The 20,664-nt window shown below is 48.2% G+C and overlaps 1 protein-coding gene across 4 annotated transcripts in view; it reads right to left on the bottom strand.

The window, feature by feature from the left end:
* Positions 1–20,664, bottom strand: part of LMO1 (LIM domain only 1) — a 126,725-nt gene that overhangs the window by 34,877 nt on the left and 71,184 nt on the right. The gene's annotated exons all lie outside the window — the stretch shown is intronic.

Here is a 20,664-nt window from a genome sequence, read left to right as displayed (position 1 = left end):
AGCTCTGGCCCCATAGCAGCTGCACCCCCTGCACCTATGGTAGCTACACCCTGTATATAACACATGTAACTGTGACAGGGAAGGTGGCCCCTCTCATCTCTGGGCCCCATAGCAGCTGCACCCCCTGCACCTATGGTAACTACACCCTGTATATAACACATGTAATTGTGACAGGGAAGGTGGCCCCTCTCAGCTCTGGGCCCCATAGCAGCTGCACTCCCTGCACCTATGGTAGCTACACTCCTGTATATAACACATGTAACTGTGACAGGGAAGGTGGCCCCTCTCAGCTCTGGGCCCATAGCAGCTGCACCCCCTGCACCTATGGTAGTTACACCCTGTATATAACACATATAACTGTGACAGGGAAGGTGGCCCCTCTCAGCTCTGGGCCCCATAGCAGCTGCACCCCCTGCACCTATGGTAGCTACACCCCTGTATATAACACATGTAACTGTGACAGGGAAGGTGGCCCCTCTCAGCTCTGGGCCCCATAGCAGCTGTACTCCCTGCACCTATGGTAGCTACACCCCTGTATATAACACATGTAACGGTGACCGGGAAGGTGGCCCCTCTCAGCTCTGGCCCCATAGCAGCTGCACCCCCTGCACCTATGGTAGCTACACCCCTGTGTATAACACATGTTACTGTGACAGGGAAGGTGGCCCCTCTCAGCTCTGGGCCCCATAGGAGCTGTACCCCCTGCACCTATGGTAACTACACCCCTGTATATAACACATGTAACTGTGACAGGGAAGGTGGCCCCTCTCAGCTCTGGGCCCCATAGCAGCTGTACCCCCTGCACCTATGGTAGCTACACCCCTGTATATAACACATGTAACTGTGACAGGGAAGGTGGCCCCTCTCAGCTCTGGGCCCCATAGCAGCTGTACCCCCTGCACCTATGGTAACTACACCCCTGTATATAACACATGTAACTGTGACAGGGAAGGTGGCCCCTCTCAGCTCTGGGCCCCATAGCAGCTGTACCCCCTGCACCTATGGTAGCTACACCCCTGTATATAACACAAGTACCTGTGACAGGGAACGTGGCCCCTCTCAGCTCTGGGCCCCATAGCAGCTGCACCCCCTGCACCTATGGTAGCTACACCCCTGTATATAACACATGTAACTGTGACAGGGAACGTGGCCCCTCTCAGCTCTGGTCCCCATAGCAGCTGCACCCCCTGCACCTATGGTAGCTACACCCTGTATATAACACATGTAACTGTGACAGGGAAGGTGGCCCCTCTCAGCTCTGGCCCCATAGCAGCTGCACTCCCTGCACCTATGGTAGCTACACCCTGTATATAACACATATAACTGTGACAGGGAAGGTGGCCCCTCTCAGCTCTGGGCCCCATAGCAGCTGCACTCCCTGCACCTATGGTAGCTACACCCCTGTATATAACACATGTAACTGTGACAGGGAAGGTGGCCCCTCTCAGCTCTGGCCCCATAGCAGCTGCACTCCCTGCACCTATGGTAGTTACACCCCTGTATATAACACATGTAACTGTGACAGGGAAGGTGGCCCCTCTCAGCTCTGGGCACATAGCAGCTGCACTCCCTGCACCTATGGTAGCTACACCCCTGTATATAACACATGTAACTGTGACAGGGAACGTGGCCCCTCTCAGCTCTGGGCCCCATAGCAGCTGCACCCCCTGCACCTATGGTAGCTACACCCCTGTATATAACACATGTAACTGTGACAGGGAAGGTGGCCCCTCTCAGCTCTGGCCCCATAGCAGCTGCACTCCCTGCACCTATAGCAGCTACACCCCTGTATATAACACATGTAACTGTGACACAGCACGTATTGTGCAATATCCAATAATCATTTATATTTTATTCCTAGCAGGTTTCGCATATGAGACCAGAACTTATAGCCTCGTGTATTGTATTCCTGCACACTTCAGTACTGCATCTGTAGTCACCACGGATTCAGTATGAAATCCCGGCGGTCGGGATCCCAGCGTTCAAAATCCCAACGCCGGAATCCCGACCGCCGAAATTCTGACAAGGGGGGGACGTGGATCGCCCCCCCTTGCGGGCTCGCTGCGCTCGCCACGCAGTGGGCCCGGTGCCTCGCTACGCTCGGCACGCTAATTTATTCTCCCTCAAGGGGTGTCGTGGACACCCCTGGAGGGAGAAACTGTCGGGATTTCGGTGGTCGGGATTCCGGCGTCGGGATTCTGAACGTCGGGATCCCGACCGCCGGGATTTAAACTGCATCCCATCGCCACAAATAACCAGCGCCCTTCCTCTGTACCCTGCATAGTGCATTCTTCTGTATTACGCTGAGACTATGCCTGTACTGTACAATATATATTTGGGGCAATGTACATCCTGCTGTGAGTTATATGAATATCAGAGGTCAGGCTGGTGCGTTTCATACAATTTGCAGAAAAAAAACAACAATTATCTATCTATTAGTTGTTTCCATTTCTAATTTAAACAAATAGATTTAATAGTTTTAACTAATTAGCAGGGCTATATTTCTGCAGGCTCCAGCAGGAACTGAGGCCCTTATTCTAGTTCACTGTTTCTGACAAAATATTCCTCAGATGGACAAAACCGCGTGCACTGCAGGTGAGGCAGGTGTAAAACCCCACCCAAATCTAATTATCTCTGCACAAGTAACACCTGCCTCACCTGCAGTGCACATGGTTTTGTCCATCTGAGGAATATTTTGTCAGAAACAGTGAACTAGAATAAGGGCCACAGTTCCTGCTGGAGCCTGCACAAAAATAGCCCTGCTAATTAGTATGTGGATTTTACACAGTTTGGTATAGTAGATTCATGTAAGATCACTTGAAACATAATTGACTTACAGTATAACAGGGGTGACCAAAACGGTCCTCGAGATCTACCAACGGCCTACGTTTTCCATATCACCTACATTCATTACTAACTGTCACATTCCCCTGGTCACCTAGCTGGTGCACAGGTTTAGTCATTAATAACTGTCACATTCCCCAGGTTACCCAGCTGGTGCACAAGTGTAGTCATTACTAACTGTCACATTCCCCAGGTCACCTAGATGGTGCACAGGTGTAGCCATTACTAACTGTCACATTCCCCAGGTCACCTAGCTGGTGCTCAGGTGCAGTCATTACTAACTGTCAAATTCCCCAGGTCACCCAGCTGGTGCACAGGTGTAGTCATTACTAACTGTCACATTCCTCAGGTCACCTAGCTGGTGCACAGCTGTAGTCATTACTAACTGTCACATTCTCCAGATCCCCTAGCTGGTGCACAGGTGTAGTCATTACTAACTGTCACATTCCTCAGGTCACCTAGCTGGTGCACAGCTGTAGTCATTACTAACTGTCACATTCTCCAGATCCCCTAGCTGGTGCACAGCTGTAGTCATTACTAACTGTCACATTTTTAAACCTCCTGCATTCATTATTTATTTAGTTTCTTATATACTGTAGTGCAGCATATTCCATTGCGCTATACAATTGCATTCAGTCCTACTATAGATCCACAGAATAACTGACATACATGAACTGTTGGTAGATCTTGGCCACTCAAAACATGGGGGATGGGTTTCATGGGTGTTGGGTGGGGCTACGCTCCACTGGGGAAAAAAGAAAATAAAAAATATTTGTTTATGCTTGACATCGATGGAGGGAAACCATGTGGTTTTCCCACATTGATGGCAAAACTATTCTACATCAGCCATAAACCATGATTTCAAATCCAAGATGGCCGTCCCTACATGTGACTATTGTCGTAAATATTTAATTATATGCAGTAATATAATTTTCTAAGGTGGTTCCCAAAGAAGGGAGTTCTATTGACCAATCAGGTTCTGCTTCTTATTTCTTTAACACATTCTAGAAGGTAACAGAAAGAATCTGATTGGTTGCTAGGGGTAACATCCTATCATCATTACAACTCCTACAGATGGAGCACCTCTCAGTCAGCACCGGGCCCATCAGCCACTTGGCCCATCTAGTCTGCCCTTTTGTCTGATGGCGGGTCCTGGCGGTTGGAAAGAATCACCAGGACCCGCAACAATGACAGAGGCTCCATCCGTATCTTAGTAACTTGACTCAGTAGAGTCCAAAACATACAGCAGGTCAATCACTGACCCGTTAGGATCTCGGCATCTGAAATCCCAGCAAACATGCATTTTATTACTGCCAGCAAACGTCCATAACTGGACAGGTACAAACTATTGTCCCGGCCTTCACATGTCATCAGATAACGTCTAAGAAAGCTCCTCTTTAAATAAAAGTGTATTTATTTCTTGGAACTAAAATAAATATTTCCATTTAAACTCATTCGATAGATCTTTGCCAATCCTAATGAAATCTGCCATGTATTATCAGCCGGAGGAGGCTTATCTGGCTGTAATTTTCATCTCACAGCTCAATCAGCCGGTCCAGATAGAAATTAAATTTACCTCCGGAAAGTTTTAATTAGCAGGAAAGCAGCTGCTGTGGATGAAGTCTAGAACCCTTTTAAAACCAACAAACTTATCAGCAAGGGATCTCGCTGTACCTGTCATCATGCTTTCAAAGGGCTCATAAGAGTTTGAAGAAGGTGCAGTACAATGTTACTGGGAAGGACGTCGTTAATGGTGATTCTGCATCGGGAGAACGCTTGCATGTCCTTACTGTGTCTAACAGGTTTAACCCATCAAACTCCAAATCCTAAATGGATCCTAAGGAAGTCTGGTGACGTAGTTCATTACAGGTTTTACATCATGAACTGGACAAACATACGGTCACGAGTGATGTATAGTGTCAGTAGCCCTTAATGTTCTGTATCGTAAGGAAAATCATCAATCCTGTGTGGCGTCTAGCCATAGTATTTGCCAGAACAGTTTAATGCTTTTACCGTGAATAACCCTTTCCACAACTAATATCTCTTTACTTCCAACCAACAAAGTCCTTATGGAATTTCTTATGTAGCACATAGCTTATACAGACACTTATAAAAGGACCGTGGTGTCTCCCCAAATATATTTCATGTGCTTTCACATCCACTATAAAACACAGTCCTTTTGTATCTTAAACATCTTAAGAACACGAATAAAGTCGTCACACACACATTGTAATATATACAGCAAAGGTCACACTTCATAACAAATATGTAACAATGATCAGCAAACCCATGGGTGATGCTCCGACATGGAAACTCCTACTCACTTTATTTCTTGGCTAAGTCGTACGTTCCACACTGAGACTGAATGGAGAGGATCTGCCTTACCTTATGACCCAAACGCCCCTATTTTAACCTACCTCCGATCACAACCCCTATGAATATAACGAGCAGGGCCGCCAAGAGAAATCCTGGGCCCCGATACAACATCTTCCTGGGGCCCCCACGGACGAAACTCCTAGCGGACCCGTTGTTACACCACTGCTTCCTAGTTGGATACAGGGACAAAAATTTACACCGTAATGCCTATTACACGTCACACACCCATTACATATAATACCACATGCCATAGTGCCCATTACACGTTATGCCACACACCGTAATGGGCAGTGCACATTATGCCATACACTTTAATACCTGTTACATATTTTACCACATGACATTATGCCCATTACACGTTATGCCACACACCGTAATGCCTATTACACATGTCACACACCCATTACATATGATACCACATGCCATAGTGCTCATTACACGTTATGCCACACACCGTAGTGGGCAGTACACATTATGCCATACACCGTTATACCTGTTACATATTTTACCACATGACATAATGCCCATTACACGTTATGCCACACACCGTAATGCTCATTGCATATTAGGGGGTTAGCATTCTCGTTGCCATCGGATTAACCTGCTCTGTCAGGAGTTACATGCACTGCCAGGGTGGAGTGGGTGGTACTCCCGTGGGAGGTGGCCTCTCTTTGACTGAGTTCCTCCCGGCACCCAGGGACTACCTACCTGTCGCCGAGCCACGGTAAACTCACAAGTCACGTGGCTGGCTCTCAGCAGGCCCTGGAGTCGGAGAGCGGAATGACCTCTGTGATGCTGCTGCCCCCACGTCCGCCCACATCTGTACTCCCAACAGCTGACTCCAGCTCACTCAGATCCACCAAATACAGAAAAAACTGTGTGTCCAGACCAGGGCCCCCCTGACCGCTTCGGGCCCGGGTAAAGTGTACCTGCTCCCCCCCCCCCCCTCTCGGCACCCCTGATAACAAGACACCCCATACAAACGTATTGCTAAGCCTCAGATATATGCAGTGTATTTGTGACAATGATTGATTCTTTATTTGGTTATAAACAACAGACAGTAACAACAAAAGCCTATTGTAGATAGTAAGGACAGAGTGGAGTGGGATACTCACTTAGAGTTTTTAATGTTTTCAGGTTGTCTATGTCGACATAGGTCGACATGGACACTGTCTAATTGTACCTGTGTAAAAAACTTGCGGCGCCGGCATCCCTGCAGTACTGGAGCGGGAAGGGGTGTCCGTGCCGCGGGGGTACCTGCGGCGCTGTCATTGTGTATAAAGCTGGCGGCGGCCGGCGGGGTCCCTGCAGTGAATAGAAAATAACTAGCGCTAAGCGCGCGGCGGCGCGGGAAGCGCTAGTTATTTTCTATTCACTGCAGGGACCCCACCGGCCGCCGCCAGCTTTGAACACAATGACAGCGCCGCAGGTACCCCCACGGCACGGACACCCCTGCCCGCTCCAGCACTGCAGCAACACCGGCACCGCAAGTTTTTTACACAGTTCGCTAACCCTCCATGCTGGGGGTGAGGGGCGAACTGCCACCCTCCAGGTGCCGGCGCCCTAGGGAAATGCCTAGAGCTGCCCAGTGGTAGCGCCGGCCCTGTCCACAGTCTAACTCAAACTCTTCGGCATAATTTTGTTGAGGATACAGGCTGCGGCATTCTGGCGGGTGTCGGGAGCCTGGTGCTGGGATTCTAACTACCGGGATTCCGTCCGTCAGGATGCAAGCTATATCTCCTGTCCTCACTGACACATCTCTCATCTCCTGATATACTCTGGCTGCTGGGGACACTGCTCCGCCCACTATATAACTCTCAGTCTGTGGCTTCCTGCTGCCTCAATTTCCCTCCTCACATCATGTCACTGCCCCTGTCACATGCAGCCCTGTCCTCACTGACACATCACTCATCTCCTGATATACTCTGTGCTGCTGGGGACCCTGCTCCTCCCACTATATAACTCTCACTCTGTGGCTTCCTGTTGCCTCAATTCCCCTCCTCACATCATGTCACTGCCCCTGTCACATGCAGCCCTGTCCTCACTGACACATCACTCGTCTAATATACTCTGTGCTGCTGGGGACCCTGCTCCTCCCACTATATAACTCTCAGTCTGTGGTTTCCTGCTGCCCCCATTCCCCTCCTCACATCATGTCACTGCCGCTGTCACATGCAGCTCTGTCCTCACTGACACATCACTCATCTCCTGATATACTCTGTGCTGCTGGGGACCCTGCTCCTCCCACTATATAACTCTCTCTGTCTGTGGCTTCCTGTTGCCTCCATTCCCCTCCTCACAATACATACTGTAGCCTACACACAAGTGTTGGAGTTGAGATTGCTATATATTCTGTGGAGTCCGGAGGTGGAAGTGGACGGATCTTTCGGGTTTCAGCACAACTTGCCCCCCTGGCATCCTGATCTCGCACCGGACTTGTGAATTGTTTTCAGCAGCTCTATGGGGCTATGAACAGAAATACGCTGCTCTGACAGAACCGTACGGTGCACTTATATGAATAGAATCTGAAACCATAAATATGACAAATACAAATCCAATAGATCCTAAGCCAGTAACAATGGAATCTGTCGCTTCTTCCAGTGAGTCTCTAATGCTGCTTTCAGACCGCATAACTGGCTTTGACCCTGTATTAGAAACGTTTCCAAAAACGGGTCTGCCAGATAAAACCCCTTTCAGACCGCAGCACTTAAACGGTATATTACCGTTTAAGTGCCGATTTTTTGACACTGGCAGACCCGTTTTTGGAAACTTTCCAAATACAGGGTTAAAGCCAGTGCAGCCTTCAGCACTCCCCTCCGTGCAGCTCCCCCCCCCCCCCTCGCGTGTCGACCGAGCGCATGTCGACGCCCCCGCGCGCATGTCGACGCCCCCCGCACGTGTCGACGCCCCCCCCGCATGTCGGCGCCCCCCCCCCCCCCCCGTGTCGACTTACCCCGTGCCGGTACCTCCGTTGTGGACTGCAGCTCAGTATGCTCGGAAAGCACTTATGAAAAAAGTGTCTTCCAGAAAATGGCTGCCCCATAGGAAACCCAGTTTAAAAAAACTGTCTTCCGTATGGGGGCAGCCATTTTCTGAAAGACACTTTTTTCATAAGTGCTTTCCGAGCATACTGAGCTGCAGTGCCGGGAACCACAACGGAGATACCGGCACGGGGTAAGTCGACACGGGGGGGCCGTCGACACGCGCGGGGGGTCGACACGCGGGGGGCGTCGACACGCGCGGGGGGCGTCGACACGCGCGCGGGGGGTGTCGACACGCGCGGGGGGGGCTCCAGTGCTGTGAATACTTAATGAGCGCTCATTAAGTATTCACTGTGCTGAATTTAGGACCCAGCTCATTGGCTGGGTCCTAAATACCGTTTCTGAGCCGATTTTTTGGCTAAAATACCGGTTCAGAAACGGGTAGGACCCTGCATTTTAACCGGTTAGAAAAAACTGCATTTTCTAACCGGTTAAGTGGGACTGGACCTTTCAGACCGCACACATTACCGTTTTAAAACGGTAAAAAAACGGCAATTTACCGTTTTAAAAGTGCGGTCTGAAAGGGGCATAACACGCACACACATGTAATTGGCAATCAATCACACATACTGAAAAACTACCATAAGAACATTGGGAAGAGCGTGTGAGCTCCAGGTTTTACCCAGATTTAATATTTCTCCTCGTCTTTGCTGCATATCTTGAAGTAAAAAAAAATAAAAAAGCTGCTCAGTTAATATCGAAATTTCCCAGTTTCGGAATTAATGGGGCTGAGCAGATTCTCCGTTAATCAGCACTTGTTACGGTGAGAAATTCTCAAAATGGTGCTTAAAACTTTCAGAGATTAGAATTTGCCGGCGTTCTAGAAGTGCAATTCTTTGTGGATGATCAGATATCGCTATTAACTGTTCCCAATTTGCACGGTACATTATAAAATTCATTTCAGGACAAGGTAAAGTCTGACGCTCGGTTTTAATTTGAGAAATTCCTTCAAATTCACAGTGAGGAAGAATCTGTTGTAGCATCTAGACCCGGGTTAGAGATTTCGTTTCCCCAGGAGGGGCAGTAGTTTCACGCATCGGCTGCCTCGCCCCATTTAAAAAAAACGCTCTTGATCAATGGCTCCTGCCCAGCTCCCTGCGCTGCCCCCCCCCCCCCCCCCCTCCACTGGTGTGTTGATGGCAGTGCCCCCCCCCCCCATAGGTCATAGTTGCCTACCCTCCTGCATTCTGCAGGAGACTCCCTGAAATAACAGCAATCTCCCTCTCTCCCTCAGTAGCCTAGCAATCTCCCTCATGTCACCTAGCCCACATTACACTGTTACTGTACATCATAGTTACCTCCCCTCCTGCATTCTGCAGGAGACTCCCTGAAATAACAGCAATCTCCCTCTCTCCCTCATTAGTCTAGCAATCTCCCTCATGTCCCCTAGCCCACATTACACTGTTACATCATAGTTACCTCCCCTCCTGCATTCTGCAGGAGACTCCCTGAAATAACAGCAATCTCCCTCTCTCCCTCATTAGTCTAGCAATCTCCCTCATGTCCCCTAGCCCACATTACACTGTTACATCATAGTTACCTCCCCTCCTGCATTCTGCAGGAGACTCCCTGACATAGCAGCAATCTCCCTCTCTCCCTCATTAGTCTAGCAATCTCCCTTCTTTCACCTAGACTACATTACATTGTTACATTTTTTGGGGGAAAAGGGAATGAGAGACAGATACAGTTACATTGAATCATCAGCACCATTTCCCAGCACATTACCAAGTATAGTAGCTCTTATACTAACTGATTTGGGGCTCATCTACATTTGGATATAAATCATTTTACAAGATTCCTCTCAGATGTAGCAGTACACATCCACGCTGCTAGGTGCCATGTTCACAATCTCTTTTCAAAATCTCTCTATATATAGTACTAAACACGCCCTTTGCATACCTCCCAACTGTCACGATTACAGCGGGACAGTCCCGATTTTCGGGTCCTGTCCCGCTGTCCCACCCGCGGCAGGCATTGTCCCGCTGCGGGGGTGGCAGTTGGGAGACCCCCCCAGTCTAATAGAATAGACGCTGTGCGCATGCGCACAGCAGCTATTCTCGTATGAAAATGAGGTTGCGGCTAATTAGCATAAGCTGCGCCCTCATTTGCATACGCACCGCCCCCTTTTCAGGCGCTGGCGCGGCTTCGCCCCGCGAGTGTCCCTATTTCCCCAACTCAGAAGTTGGGAGGTATGCCTTTGGGTGGAGCATGACACATCCCCTCAATGGGGCGCCTTGCAAAATTCTACTACCAACTATAATCTCCCTGAAACTAGTTTTCAAAAGTAGGCAAGTATGCCATAGGTGCAGGGAGTGCAGCTGCTATGGGGCCCAGAGCTGAGAGGGGCCACCTTCCCTGTCACAGTTACATGTGTTATATACAGGGTGTAGCTACCATAGGTGCAGTGGGTACAGCTGCTATGGGGCCCAGAGCTGACAGGGGCCACCTTTCCTGTCACAGTTACATGTGTTATATACAGGGGTGTAGCTACCATAGGTGCAGTGGGTACAGCTGCTATGGGGCCCAGAGCTGAGAGGGGCCACCTTCCCTGTCACAGTTACATGTGTTATATTCAGGGGTGTAACTACCATAGGTGCAGGGGGTGCAGCTGCTATGGGCTCAGAGCTGAGAGGGGCCACATTCCCTGTCACAGTTACATGTGTTATATACAGGGTGTAGCTACTATAGGTGCAGGGGGTGCAGCTGCTATGGGACCAGAGCTGAGAGGAGCCACCTTCCCTGTCACAGTTACATGTGTTATATACAGGGTGTAGCTACCATAGGTGCAGGGGGTGCAGCTGCTATGGGACCAGAGCTGAGAGGGGCCACCTTCCCTGTCACAGTTACATGTGTTATATACAGGGGTGTAGCATTGGGTGGCATATAGGGGCCCTTACAAACTTTTGCTATAGGGCCTACATACAAATATCTAGTTACACCACCGGCCGTATCCAAGGGCAACGGGAATGATCAGCTTTCCCTACATGTATAATGGAAAGCATCAAACAATCTACAATGACACAGGTTACTTAATGGGACATTCAAGCAAAACAATAAAACCTGTCTGGGTGGACTGACCGAAATGTCTTCTTTTTACTTATATTTGGTAACACTTTTGGATTGTGAAATGCCGCATTCGTTAGCGTTCTGGGGAGCGCAGGACACAATTACAGGCCCCCATCACCCCTGGGAACACTCTGAAGACTAAACAACTCATTTATTTGCCGCACAAGGATCTTAGGACCTAACAATATTGCCATAATCCCTGAGAAGGGAACTCCAGGAGCGGATCCTGAGCCCGGTCCCAATCAGAGAGGTGAGCGGAATTAATGGTCTGAATGTGGTTTGTGAGACGGTCGTCTAATGATCTCTGCCTTAAGCTGTTCTGCCCTCTCATGTTCTGTGCTGTCAAGTCCAGGTCTGGCGCAGGGACCACCCTGATTTCCAAAGCCCCCTTCGGCTCTTAGCTCTTTGAATAATTTTTCCAAAAGCATTGCATTAAAGCAAGCGGCAGCTGAAGGCAGTGTAATTTCACCTGCATTTCATACCTTGTTAGAGGGCCCTGGCAGCGGTTTAAGTGCCGGACGGCTACGCTCATTACCGCTCTAGAAAAAGTAAAAACAACTCTAATGAGGGGAAGAGAAGTGCGTGCGGCAGAACAAAGGACGGCGGAGAGGGACCTCCTATAACATTCCCGAGGGAGCCGTTCCGAGGGGAAAAAAATCCCCAATTTGCCATTTATGACAGGTAATTGGTTATTCTATTGAGAAGCTTTGCTTTAAATAAAAGAACTAATTACGTACAAAAGTCAAACCCACCTCCTGTAAAATTCCCATAATTGGCTTATTCCACCGACATTGTGCGGGTTACACAATGCTGTCCGGCCCCAAGGCCTTAAATCTTCCACGGTTTAAATGGCTGTGACTCCAGCAGACCTGCAGCCCGGCCGCTATGACAGACGGCCTTTCCCTGCAACAATTTCAAGGCTCCTTTTGTTGTGCGAGGAGAACAGACGTAACCAGGTTATAAAAATGTCCTGTTTGTCTATTGTGTTGCCCGGATGGGTGTCTGGAATCTCCCGATAAACAAGCGCCGGTCACTTACTGATAAAAGATTGAGGGGTTTAATTAACGTGATTTTACTAGACGTAAACTGTTTGCATGAACATGCCCCCCGGTTCTCTGCCTTTAACCCCCCCCCACAGAATACTTTACTAGATAGATCCTTATTGTTTTATTGCATATTCTTTGTAATAAAGTGGAGAGGGATAAAGTACCAGCCAATCAGCTCCATATCTGCCAGGCTGTTTTTGAAAAATGACAGTTAGGAACTGGTTGGTTGGTGCTCTATGTCTCTCCAATACCTGCTGCGGTTCCTCGATGATACAGATGGAGCGCCTCTCATTCAGCGCCGGGAATCGCCTGATTGCCCCCGCTGGTAATTGCTGGTGGAGTGGCGCTCCGTGAGACTGGGACGCACGAGTGAATCACACGCACGTGAGTCCCAGTCACTCAGCTGCGGGGAGCAGAAACCCTGCCCGCCTCGGCTTCAGGGAGACCAGCAGGGTTAGAACGGTGTGAGCTACATTGGAAGGGGAGGCGCGAGTGTCTTGTGTGCGCGCGTCCCCTTCCGGTGGCTGGCAGTTGGTGATTCTATCGCCAGCCCCCAGCAAGAAGAGAGGCGCTCCATCTGTACACCTATTTTGGGGTGTTAGACACAAATATTCAATAGCAAATGGGCCCCCACAGTCAGTGCAAATCCTGAAATGCCGTAGGTGTAGCCACCTCCCACACTCGGAAATGGAGCCCCCATCTTGCTGCCACTTTTGCATGGCAGGGGGTAAGGTTGGTGCAGCTGGAGCACTAAGGTCACTGGATCAGTGATATTAGGTCATTCGTTCTGTATTTTAGGCGGATGCCCACTGACAACCACCGAATATAACGCCAATGCTGCCCTGCTCGAGCTTCAGCACCACGGACAGTGCTCCATTCCGCTGTAATCATCCTTCCTTCCTGTATTAAAGACAGGGCCAACATCATGAAGCGGAGGGTTGGAGGCAGAGACGGATTTGTGCCTAGGCCCGTGAGGCACGGGCCTCAGGGCGGCACAAATCAAGGGCGGCACTTGCGGGCTTCCATTTTTTACATAGCAGCATGGCAGAGGCAGAGCGGGTGGGAAGCGGCAAGTTACATGCGGCGCCGCCGCTGACATGATTCATCATCATATGTCAGCGGCAGCGTCGCTCGTTACCCGCCGCTACCCTCCCGCTCTGCCATGCACACAGACAGTAGTACATCACCAGCGGCGGCGGCTGTCAGTCTGTATCCATGGTTCCCCCCCTGGCTACGTCTTCGCCGAGTGAGCTGATTTGTGCTCAGGCTCACTGCCTCCAGCGCCCATTGGCTACTGTATACACACAGCCTATTGGCTGCTGTGTATCCAATGGGCGTGGAAAGCAGCTGAGCTGAGCTCATCCTGCGCTCAGTCAGTCAGTGTCTGAGAGACTGACTGAGACAGTCATAGCACATAAAGTTAATACTCCATGTTGTGAGGTGGGCTAAAGTTACATTTGAATGAAATCTATATATATATATGTGTGTGTGTGTGTGTATATATATTCCAAATTCCCCCATCCAGACGATAAGAATGGCACTCAGAGACTTTCAATGGTTTCGGGGAACAAACACCATCTTCAGACCCTCCTACAGCCATTACCCATTAGGCTCATTGTACTGTTACAGTATACTGGCAAGTTAGGACTCATACCTTAATAATGATTACATTAAAATAGGGGGGCGGCCAAAAATGTTGTGCCTAGGGGCGGCCTGACCCCTAAATTTGCCCCTGGTTGGAGGAGTACAATCTCGCTTTCAGTCAATGCACACCGTCATTCCTACAAAGGCCGGAGAGCTCTGATTCATAGGGGTAAATTCAGTAAGATGCGGATATCATCCCGGCAGATTGGATGCCGGCAGTAAGGATACCGGCCACAACACCAGCACCAGAATTCCGGCATTGATGAGGATGCAGACACCAGAATCCCAACTGCCAGCATCCCAAATGTAGGTTAGGGGGAGGGTTAGATGTTGGGCACTAGCGGGGGACTTATGGTTAGGCTGTGTGGGTAGTGGGAGGTTAGCGTTAAGCTGTGAAGAGGAAGGGTTAGGCATTTAGAAGGAGGGATAGGGTTAGACTGTGGGAGGAGGGTTAGAGTGTGGGAGGGGTTAGGCTGTGAAGAGGAAGGGTTAGGCATTTAGAAGGAGGGATAGGGTTAGACTGTGGGAGGAGGGTTAGAGTGTGGGAGGGGTTAGGCTGTGAAGAGGAAGGGTTAGGCATTTAGAAGGAGGGATAGGGTTAGACTGTGGGAGGAGGGTTAGAGTGTGGGAGGGGTTAGGCTGTGAAGAGGAAGGGTTAGGTATTTAGAAGGAGGGATAGGGTTAGACTGTGGGAGGGGGGTTAGGTTTAGTGTGGGAGAGGTTAGGCTGTGGGGAGGAAGGTTAGGCTGCGGGGTGAGAGATTTAGGCTGCGGGAAGAGTCCGCCGTTACCGGAACCTCTTTTCCCTGAATCTCCTTAGTGCAGGCATGTCCAAACTTTGACCCTCCAGCTACACATCCCAGCATGCCTTGCAGTAGTTTTAGCATTCCCTAATAGAAAAACTGTAGCAAGGCATGGTGGGACTTATAGTTTCATAACAGCTGGAGGGCCATAGGGGGTTATTTTGGTTCACTCTTTCAGACAAATTCCTTCTTAGATGGACAAAACCATGTGCACTGCAGGTGGGGCGGATGTAAAATGTGCAGAGAGAATTCGATTTGGGTGAGTTATTTTGTTTCTGTGCAGGGAAAATACTGACTGCTTTATTTTTACACTGCAAAATAGATCTCGCTTGAAGTAAAACCCCACCCAAATCTAATTCTCTCTCCAAAATAACCCCCATAGTTTGGACATGTGTCCAAAAAAAACAAAAACTGGATGATTTAAGTTAATGGGCCCAATGCTGAGGCTCCACCTCGCAGGTAGTACAGGTGAGCTGCATCACTAATGCACATTTGATAGAAGTGTTCAGACATTCGGTTGAATTCCTTCATTCTGCACATTTGCCTAATGTAGGACAACAGGAATAACCATTCCAGGCTACAACGGCCAAATTACAGCATTTCTCCCAACTACAGTAATTACACCATAATGACTTAAACTTTATTTTACATTGGGGCGAAGTGGAAAAAGGAAAACCTTAAAAGGAAAATAGATTAGAGAGCGAGGTATTTATTTTATGATTATGTACGTAGCTTTTTCCATCTTGTTCCTGCAGCGTTCCGGCTGTATGAGCACGTTCTGTGTTAAGGTGATATTCATGGTGCTGATATAACAACAGTGTCCATTCATTCTGCTCTGTGGCGCGTTTGGGGTGCAGGCCTAACACCAGAGGTGTATGAGTAAAATAGCACCTTGTGCCTGATTCCGAATTGTATGCAAAAGCTGCGATTTTACAGGCTACGGACATTTGCAGCACCCCCACAGTAACGTGGAACATTGACTCCCCGAGTTATCTCATGGTCTTGCAGAATGGGTGCAAGAGCTGAGACACTGTTTCCATAGCGACTGCAGATGTACGCATAAACAAGACCCCCGAATGGGCGTGGCACATCTGTGACTTTGCTGACACTCTCCTTTACCTCCCAAAATAATATCTGACTCAATCATCGCTGGGAGCAGCTTTGCTAAGGTAACGTGGTGCGTTTCATCGGCTAATTGGGTAAATACTTACATTGCATACAATTTACAATCAGGTCCTTATTCACTAATGAGAGGCTCATTTCCACAAACCAAATGCGGAACAATGTTGATATAAACTTTTGTGTGCTTCCAATGCATATTATACATAATCGTGTGGTGACGCGTTTCGTCTCATTAGATGTACAACAGTAGAACTGAAATTAGCACCATGCTAAGAAGTAGAGATGAGCAAAAGTGTCAAAAAAGGAGTAGGGTAGATTAAGGTGCACCCACCCAAAGGACACCCTTTTCTTCTTTGTGCTTGTAATTATATTGTGTCCCAGGGTAGCACACCCCTGCTCCCCAGAAATTAACATTGATTGGAGGATATATTGGGGGTCCGTTGAATAATTTGTGTCTTGTGCGAATGAAACCCATCCCCCTTTCTAGATATGGGCACATCCTACCTCCCCCCCCCCCCCCTTTCTGCATATGCTCTGAGGCCCTGTGGGTTACTGGGCCTAATTCAGGGCTGATTGCAGGGCACATTTGCACATTTTGTTTGCAGATGGACAAAATCATGCTGCACTGCAGGGGGGCAGTTGTAACATGTGCATAGAGAGTTAGATTTGGGTGAGTTATTTTGTTTCTGTGCAGGGTGAACACTGGATGCTTTATTTTTACACTGCAATTAAGATTTCAGTTTGAACATACCCCACCCAAATCTAACCCTCTCTGCACATGTTACATCTGCCCCACCTGCAGCGCAGCATGGTTTTGTCCACCAAAATGTGCCCTGCGATCAAGTCGGAATTAGGCCCATTGAACAAAATCTGTACCCATAATACATAAGCTATCTGTGGTCCTGATGATCGGTTGGCACAAACATAGACAAAAGTTGACATAGACAAAAGGTTGACACAAACGAAAACTTCAACTTTTTATATATTACCATCCACGCAGAGTCCTAATGGGAATGGTGCCATGCACTGAATGCAGCAGCAGTCCCAAGGGTATGTGGTACACTAATTGGGGCTCTACATCCTGAGGCGTCAACATCAACACCCCAAAAAAAGTGAAAAACTTGTGTCAATTTTTTCTGCGTCGACCCTTTTGCTTGTGTCAACCCCTCTTCGGCGTCGACCTTTTGGTGACGTCCTATTAACTGTCACCCCCAGATACTGTTGACTCTATAATCCTAACCAAGATGTCTACCCCAGTTTTTGTTGTTAAATCTGCAGCTTCTGTGACTGATTAGCACAATATAAGTATAACTCGTCTCGGCCCCGCTGCACTGATACCCGATGACGCCATAGCATGGTGGGTGACGGTATATTAACCCTTTAAGTGCCAACGTCTCTGTGAGAGATGTGAAAAATATCCGCTAAATATTCCAGCGTCGCTCACATTTGTTATATAAATTCAAATTTTAAAAATGTGTAAAAAAAAAAAAGATTATATTTCCAATATAAAGTAACATTCTGAATAATGAATACAAAAGCCAAAAGCTTGCTCGGAAATTTTCACAGCTATTTTGATAAATGCACTTGGCACCCAAAGGGTTAAGGGCATTTTTTAAATATAATAATACAAAATATATTCTGTTCTCTTCCAGCATCTTACCGGCCGCCAATCCGAATGGTTCATTACATCATTATATGACCAAGTTTTACAGAAACGTCAAAGCGGCCCATTTCCTCTGGGAGATATGTGTCTGACTGCATTAACCTGGGCTCAGATAATTAAGTTGATGTAAAAGGTTTGTTTTATACCAACTTATTAATTGAGCCCAGGTTAATTCAATCAGATGAAATGGGTCAGTTTGAAGTCTAGTTTTATTCTCCGTCTTCAGTGAGATATATATGCCTGAGATGATGTGAAAGGACGGCTTTGGGCCGCACACAGAAAGCACTTAATGCATATTTAGAAGCTTAATAGATTTTTAGTGTCTATTGCCAAATAGTCACTTGATATCCGCGCAGATCACATGGCGCCGCCGGTCACTGGCATCCTGCGAGGCTTTGGGTCTGATGTAACCTATATAATTGTTTTATTTATTATCATCTCTCCGCAGAATACAGCTGCAATTATACATACTAAGGGCATACTTAGCGACTTCTAAAGTTGCAGAGAACCAATGCTGCATATTGGGGGGGGCGGATTGGCCCACCGGGAAACCGGGCCATATCCCGGTGAGCCGGTGCAGATTCACCCCTGGCTGGGCCGCCGACCGTTCTACCAGGGCTGGTTCTGGCGTCATCCTGCGGAGAATATTTCCGGCGGCCATATTTGATTTGGGCTGTGCTGCCCTTCTTTGTGACCAGGATGCAGCCGCTGGTCGCTGTTCGGTGGCGTTGGTCAGAAGCAGCTGCAGAATGGATGGAACCTGTGTGGAGCCCCCAACGGGGGAAATAGCGGCGGTACCCTATTCAATGCTGTCTTCCCCGACAGCACTGAACAGGGATATCGGCAGAACGTGCCCGACCTCACAAGCAGTCGGGCACGTTCTGCCGAGAATGGCCGGGAATCAGTGGCGTAACTATGGTGTGGCAGCCCCAGCTGTGGCTTGGGGGAGCCAGCGGTCTCTGGGCACACTGAAAAATACCTTCTGTCCTGTACGATTACACAGTTTTCTTTCACTCAGCAGTAGTGGGCAGCGGTGGCTGTGTACTGCAGCTGCGTACCGCAGTTGACAGCATATCTCGTATTCCTTGCTGCCCCAGTCTCCTTGCCTCCTCTGGGGTGGCCGGTGTCATTACCCGCACACACCAGTCTGCACCATTGTCATGTTTCACTAAAGGTGGGGGGCAGGGCACAAATTTTTGGCTGGGGGGGGAGCCAAATGTATAGTTACGCCACTGCCGGGAATTGACGAGTTTCCGACCGCAGCTTAACAATTTCCGACGGCATCTCGCAGCCACGCCCCCTTTTCGGCATTTGGCAGGTGGGACATTGAATCCCACCTGCCAATTCAGTGTTGATGCCGGCAATTTGCGCTCAACTAAGAATCCGACTTATACCTTATAAACATCAATTCCTGGCCTCTCCTGTCATCTGCTTAGACACAAATGTAGTATTTATATCATGTGTCATATGTACAAAGTCATAAATGAATGTAATCTTGACAACCGCTAGATCCATTGCACATCGGTGAACAAAGATAAGACACAATATATTCCGAACTTCTGTACAAATGTTTGATGCCTACTGATCTACAACAATGATGAGCATTGGCATGGAGTCGATTGCAAAGTAAGACAAAAAGCTAAAATAACAAAGCATATCATGTCAGTTATTTGTCCTCAAGAACTGAGAGCAAGTTGATGGGGTAAATCCTAATGGTGATGCATGCATCCAGCAGATAAAACAGGACAGACATCTTAGCAGAAGAGTTATAAGACTGCATTATAAGAAACTCTGCATTGAATACACCGCCCAACGTATAGTAAATGATGTCCTTTCCGCCTGCTGACAGATGACGTCTGACCTGGGTCGGTGCAGGCAATGCGCCTGATTAATGATTCAGAAGGATGTACGTCTAGTGTAAATGCTGCCGGGATTACTGTCCCCTCGCACACCCAACACCATTAAGGATAAGTACAGAGAAATGTCATTAGTGTTCTGTTTGTTGGGTGGAAATTGTGTCTGAGGTACAGTGTTTGCATGTCGGCCTGTCAGAGACGCACTCTCCATTAAAGAGATAGCGTCCTATTCAGGCTGCCATTTGGGATCCATGTTGCCATTATCTGTATGTCACGGTTACACAATAATCCTTTTAATGTACTCTGCGCCGTGTGTTCTTCAGGAAATGTGTTAGACTATTAACCAGTAATTACCCCTCACCCAAGAAATGGTGATGTGATCCTGCGTAATACATAAACACTGTCTAGAGATTATACAAATGCCAGCCGCGGAACAATACCCAGGTGTTACCACTTTGCTCTAATACAGAGCGTCCTGGCGTGTAATGGACCATTATGGGCAACAATTTATGTCAGCGTTATACGGAGACTCCGACAGGGAGCTGAGAGGCCGCTAAGATCCAGGATCTTCCAAATAGAAGTGAGCTCTGGATACAAAGACGGATAATATTGGATACAAGACTATGCATGCACTCTTATCCCGGGCCGTCTCACCGCCGGGCCAATCAAAGCCTTGGCCCACGGTGACAGGGTTTTCGGCACCTGGAGACGTCTCTGTTTGCACTGAGAGAAGTTCTAACGTCATGACGTCAGTGATCATTAGGGAAATGGGTGTAATATAAGACATAACGCACCCCCTGTCCTATATTATTGTGGATGATAGAGCTCATCTGGAAAAATGGCCGCCACCACCATTTCCGAGTGCATACGCATTGGAGAAGTCCCCAAGAACAAGGGGTGGCAATATGATTTTTTTTTCTCCCTTCGCAGATAGTAAGCCCATCAGCCCCAAGCTGCCATGTTCCTGGAGACCTGCGTTTAAGACTCTGGCATAATGGAAGAATTTCCTTTGTTCCAGTATAACATAAAGTATAACAAAGTGATCATAATGTACAATATAAGCAACATTTATACCATTATACTAAGTTTACATTGATATTGTTGTACAACAACTTACTAGAATACTGTACCTCCAAGAACTCCAAGAGTACAGTATGTCTGAAATTGCTTGTTGAAATCTCAGAAACACGCTGCATAGAAGTAG

The sequence above is a fragment of the Crinia signifera genome, chromosome 11 (genome assembly GCF_055691185.1).
Source record: "Crinia signifera chromosome 11, ASM5569118v1, whole genome shotgun sequence".
In the NCBI taxonomy this organism is placed as follows: domain Eukaryota; kingdom Metazoa; phylum Chordata; class Amphibia; order Anura; family Myobatrachidae; genus Crinia; species Crinia signifera.
Note: the sequence above shows the minus strand (reverse complement) of the source record. Positions and strands in the feature narration are given on the sequence as shown.